The sequence below is a fragment of the Elephantulus edwardii genome, unplaced genomic scaffold, assembly GCF_000299155.1.
Source record: "Elephantulus edwardii isolate Elephantulus edwardi_28Jun2011 unplaced genomic scaffold, EleEdw1.0 scaffold00333, whole genome shotgun sequence".
Taxonomy (NCBI): domain Eukaryota; kingdom Metazoa; phylum Chordata; class Mammalia; order Macroscelidea; family Macroscelididae; genus Elephantulus; species Elephantulus edwardii.
The window spans coordinates 2,889-9,213 of record NW_006400083.1 but is presented as its reverse complement, the minus strand read 5'-3'; the positions used below and the strand labels follow the sequence as shown (position 1 = coordinate 9,213).

The 6,325-nt window shown below is 40.5% G+C and overlaps 1 pseudogene; it reads right to left on the bottom strand.

Annotated features, from left to right (window-relative positions):
- Window positions 1-2,360: 2,360 nt before the first annotated feature.
- Window positions 2,361-3,785, bottom strand: LOC102871344 (annotated as a pseudogene).
- Window positions 3,786-6,325: the final 2,540 nt, after the last annotated feature.

Here is a 6,325-nt window from a genome sequence, read left to right as displayed (position 1 = left end):
TATTAAAAATGGGTGACCCTGGAGGACATTATGCTGAGTGAAGTATCTCAGTCACAAAAGGACAAATACTGTGTGGTGCCACTGTTGTAAAGCAGGACTGACCTCAGGCTTGGGAGGAGACTGAGAAAGACGGGTTCAATAGTGTATACTGCATTGAAGCAGATGAGGGAGAAAACTGTTTAAGAGGAAACATTATTAGCTATTTTTGTCATGACAGGAGTCTAGAGCGAAGGCTGTATAGTGGAGTGGACATGGCCGGGGAGGGGGGGTTAGAGGATTGTAAAACAAAGAAAAAATTTTTCTTTTACTTTTCCAAGAGGGTAGTGTACTAGGGGGAAGGTTGGGATGTGAGAAAAGTGCAACAATGAATGAATGGAAATTAAATAAATAAATAAAATCTTGTGCTACTACAAAAAAGAAAAATCTGCCAACTAGGTAACATTTAAAAATGCTTTCTCAAAATTAATACATTTCAGTAAGGGCATGTAGCTACAGCTTTTAAACTCTTAGAGGCAGTTTCAGGGTTACAAAGAGCATAGTATCATGAGTGTGTCTTTATATCCTGTCTTAAATGTAAATATAAGAAATACCAACTAAAAATATTATTAGACTCTCAAACTCAAGAAGATTCTGTTTGTGAATATTTCTACTACTTAGGGACCTCTCCAAAGTACTGAAGACCAATGGTGTCTCTCTGGAGAGTAAGGTGCGTCTGATACAGGCTATGGTCTTCGCAATCACTTGTTATGCATCAGAGAGTTGGACAATGACCAAGGAGGATAGAAGGAGAATTGATGCCTTTGAGCTGTGGTGCTGGAGAAGAGTATTGAGAATACCATGGACTGCTAGGAAAACAAACAGATTTGTCCTGGAAAGGGTTAAACCAGGTGGCTCCTTGGAGGCAAGGATTCTGAGGCTCCGTCTAACATACTTTGGACATGTTGTGAGGAGAGACCGGTCCTTGGAGAAGGACATCATGCTTGGGAGGGTGGAGGGACAGCGCAGGGGGGAAGGGCCTCTATGAGGTGGATTGATTCAGTGACTGGGATAATTGGGATGGGAGTGTCAGAGACGGTGCGATTGGCACAGGACAGAGCAGAGTTTAGGGTTGTTGTACATAGGGTCGCTATGAGTCGCAAGCGACTCTACGGCACATAACAACAACAACAACTAGCTCAACTTGTTTCTAAAACCTGAGGAACTTTAAAACACACCACCTGCACTCAGCCCCAACCAATTAAGTCAGAATCTCTATTGGGACAATCTTTCTTTCTCTTTTTGAAGCTTCCCCAGCAGTTCTAATATTGGGGTTGGGAACCACTGCTCAAACAGAATCTCTTATTTAGAAAAAATATATAAGGAATAAAATATAGCAGAGGAAAATGCAATGATATGGAGAATCAGTTAAAACAAATCAAAAGACTCACTCCATGCTTGGTGCCGAAAGCACCAAAGATTACTAAAATTAGAATCTATATCATAGCCCTATCAGTTCAGCAGTTAAGGGGAGGGGGAACCAATGCAAAAAGTACAATAATGCCAGGAAAGAGTTTAGTTAATCTACAATCTAAGAATATTATTTTTCAATGGTAGGAAGACTTGTGTTTCAGAGGTAAGCCAATGCAGAGAATCACAGGGAGGGAACACAACAGGCTTTTATTTCCATGTGGTATCAGGATTGGAGAAAGGTTCATCAACAGTCTGTGTTATGCAGATGACATACCCTGCTTGCTGAAACTGAAGAGGACCTGAAGCACTTGCTGAAGAAGGTCAAGGACTGCAGTCTTCAATATGGACTGAAGCTCAGCATCAAGAAAACAAAGATTCTCACCACTGGGCAAATTGGCAGCATTATTATGGATGGTGAAGAGATTAACAGTTTTAGTTTGCTTGGTTCCACAATCCACACTCTTGGTACCAGCAGCCAGGAAACCAAGAGATGAATTACATTGGGAAAGTCAACTGTCAGGGACCTCTCCAGAGTACTGAAGAGCAACGTCAGTCTGGAGACTAAGGTGCACTGATCCGGGCCATAGTCTGTGCAATTGCATGCTATGCGTCAGAGAGCTGGACAGTGACTAGGGATGATAGAAAGAGAATTGATGTCTTTGAGCTGTGGTGCTGGGGAAGAGTGTTGAATATACAATGGACTGCTAGGAGAACAAACACATTCGTCCTGAGGCTAGTTAGTACCAGAGGCTAAATTTTCAACACCAAAACCGAAAAATAACTTTACAGCCCCTACATTTAATGAACTGTGAAAATAATTCCCCAGGATTGCTTTGAAAATATACCCCTAGCCTGTTAACAAAAATTCCGACTTCACCTGGAAGTCAACTTCATTATTTAACTGAGATTCTTCAGTTATCATCCACCGTTGGCTTGATTGTCACTCCTCTTCGTATCTGACCGCAACCATTTAAACGTCAGTCTTTCTCAAATCTTTGGCTAAGGACAGTTTTTTCTCCCACTTCTGTGCACACAGGATTAGTCAAAACAATTTTGCCCAAATCAGCCTTCACTGCACTAACTCCTCCTCCTATTAACAGAGATCTTATGTTCACCATGAGTACTTCATTCTTAGATAACTTTTGTACCTTTATTACTTTCTTATCTCCTTCAGAGCATTCACCTAGAAGTCCTCTAAGTAAGAAATAGGAAATTTCCAATTCTTTGAAGATATCAGGTAAAGCTGCCACGGTGCCAAATACCTGGCCCATCATTCTGTCAGTTTGGCACAAAGTGGGGTCAACGCCAATAAGACTCCCTGGAGCAGCATACTGAAGATCATTATGTTCTTCAAATGTTGTTGTTGTTATGTGCCGTCGAATTGTTCTTCAAATAGTGACACAAATTTGGAAAAGATTGACTTGCACATGAGTTTGCCTTCACTATCTTGGGAAACAATATCAAGTCTGACTTCCATCTCCTGGCCCACCTTTAACACTTCTTTTAATATACTACTGCCAGCAACTCCGCCCTTTGATGTCATCAACTGCACAGCCGGCTTGTTGACATCAAAGGATCTAATTACAAAAAGTCAGGTTCTGAAGTAAAGTCTCTCAGTGGTACTGGAATTTTTTTCACGGTGTACTCACAGACAACTTCAATATTGTACTTGAGCAGAAATTGGAATAGTAGAAGCACCTTTTGCCACTGTACCATGTACAAATGCAAGAATCTGCTCATACTGTTCTTTAGCCTGACTTTATTTTACCAAATCAATCTTATTTTGTAGAATCAAAACATGCTTCAGTTTCATAATTTATATAGCAGTCAAGTGTTCGGAAGTCTGAGGTTGAGGACAAGATTCATTACCAGCTATCAGTAAAAGAGCTGTGTCCATCACTGCTGCACCATTCAGCATAGGAGTCATCAAAATATTGTGGCCAGGACAGTCAATAAAGGAAACATGTCTAACTAGCTTGAAGTTCCATTTGGTCCCTAGAATGTCAGTAGGAAATTCATCAGGTGTACTACTTCCACAGGATCAGTAACATTCTGGCCGAGGACAACTTGGGTTGTCAAGTTTATAAATCTTGGCATTAGTGTATCCAAGTTTAATTGTAATATTTTTTTTCTAGTTCATTTTCAACCTGATGGTATGAATGCAAAAAATAGCTTTTACAACTGTAGATTTGCCACGTGTGACCTATATTAATTGTGACTTGTCTGCTGATAATTTTGTGTGATAATGGTGTCAACTTGTTAACATCCAAAGTAGTGAGATCCTGGCAAGAAAGATGCGGTTGCCTGAGAGTCACTTCAACCTCACCCCCAGCCATCTTGCTCAGAGAGGCATTTTGCCTTTTTTTTTTTTTTTAAATAGAAGTTTACAGAGACTTTGGATTTCCATTCATTCATTGTTGCACTTTTCTCCCTGACAACCCCTCTTCCCCAATTCGCTTTTCTTTTTGAAAAGTAAAAGAAAAAATTCTTTCACTGTTATGCAATCCCTCCAGCAGAGTCCACTCCACTATGCTATCTTAGTGCTGGACTCCTATTACAACAATAATTTCTAATTATATACCCTTTTTAAACAGTTCTCTCTCTCATCTGTTTCAATGCAGTATATATTATTTATTCCATCTTTCTCATTCTCCCCCAACCCCTATGTCAGTCCTCTTTTATAGCAGTGGCATTATGCCATATTTGTCTTTTTGTGACTAAGATATTTCACTCAGCATAATGTCCTCCAGGGTCGCCCATCTTGTGAAATATTTCGTGAGCTCCTTGTTTTTCCATGTTCTGCCTTTTTGTAACCATGACCAAAGGTGTCCTGGCTCCATGCTCAGTAGCCACCACCTGCAGGTTGGAATCAGCCTATTGTTATTTTATGCCCGCGAGTCACCTGTGACTCATAGTTACCCTGTGTACACAGCTCTGAAGCCTGCCCTGTCCTGAGCCAGTTTCACCGATTCTAACATACCTACCCCCATTGTCCTGGTTACTGTTATCAATCCATCTTGTCTGGGGTGTTCCTCTTCTGGATTGGCCCTCTACCCTTCCCAGAATTATGTCCTTCTCCAAGGACCTGTCCCTCCTGGCCACATGCCCAAAGTATGTGAGACAGAGATTAAAAATCAGCCTCCACAGAGAAACTTGGTTTCATCATCTTTAAGACAGACCTATGTGTTTTCTTGGCAGTCCATGATATGTTCAAGACTCTTCTCCAGCACAACTCAAAGGCGTTGATTCTTCTTATATCATCTTTAGTCATTATACAACTTTCTGATGCATAGCAAATAATGGCGAAGACCATAGACTGGATCATGCACACCTTAGTCTCTAGATGTTGTTTCTCAGTACTCTGAGAGGTCCCCAACAGGAGATTTTCCCATCACAATTCGTCATTTGATTCCTTAACTGCTGGTGCCTAGAGCAAGCTGTAATTGTTAACAACCTCAATATCTTCTCCATCTATCATGGTGCTGCCAATTGGCTGAGAGAGAATCTTTGTCTTCTTGATGTTGAGCTTCAATCCATATTGAAGACTACAATCCTTGGCCTTCTGCAGCAAGCACTTCAGGTCCTGCTCAATATCAGCAAGCAAGATTATGTCATCTGTCATGAGCCTTAAGTACTCAGACATATTACAAGAGCCAATTATAATTTATTGACTCATTAATTAATTCATAGCAACAATTGCAATCTACATGGCAATTCATACATTCACCACAACATATTGCTTCATCAAGTCATAGCATGCTTTAAACAGTTAATTGCCATTTTCCTACATTGCAATTCATAAATTCATCACAACACATTGATTCATCAATTCATAGTAAGCATTAAACAGTTAATTGCAATTTATCTACATTGACATTCATAAATTCATCACAAAATATTGACTCATCAACAGTGCAGAACACTTACTCACCTCGGGATTCCAACTTGTCTCCTTCTTTTGCCTCTCATGGTCATTGGTGCAGTCGGGGGGTTCTCCACTAGTTCAGCAGTTCAGTGTAGCCAAGGGGTTCTCAGCTATTTCAGCAGTTCGATGTAGCCAGGTCTGTCAGTGTGGATAGAATCCTCCACTGTCTCAGTAACTCATGTCCATCAGTGTAGGCCAGAGTTCTTGGCTCTGAAAAGAGCCTTTAGGTCTTTGACTCTGTGAAGAACCTTTGGGTCTTCAAGTTTCAGCTCATTGTGAAGTGTAGAAAGAGATTTTCTGGGCACAGTCAGAGTTTATCTACTCTGGCTTCCCTGTTTTACATTAAGGTGAGACAAATGGGGCATGCTGGGACATGCTGAATAACAATATGGGTTTGACCAATTAAGTTCAATACTAGTTTGTATTTCCTTGGCGACATGGCAGTAATCAGTCATATATCCTTATCAAGAGTCCGCACCTGTTGTGGTCAGTTGGGCCCCAGAGCCACCTAAGAGTATATTTTCACAAATATTCTTAACATAATTTCTAACAGCAAATTCCTAACATAGTTCTTATTTTGCTTCTAACATATAGCAAGTTCTTAACATATTTTTTATTTCTAACATATAGCAGAATCCCAATATATGTCTTATTCTTAAATTTACAAGTTATGTTCTCTTAGCAATATGGGCAATAACAAGTTACATTTCCTTATCAGGATTCACACATACTGAGGTCAGTAGCTTTACAGGCAAGTTATCAGTTACATTCACTTATCAAGGGTTTGCACCTCCTGTGGTCAGTGGGGCTCTAGGCCTTAAAGAGGCCTATTTAGGTATGTTAAAATGCTGTTGTTGTTGTTGTTATATGCCGTCGAGTCGCTTGCGACTCATAGCGACCCTATGTACAACAGCCCTAAACTCCGCTCTGTCCTGTGCCAATTGCACTGTC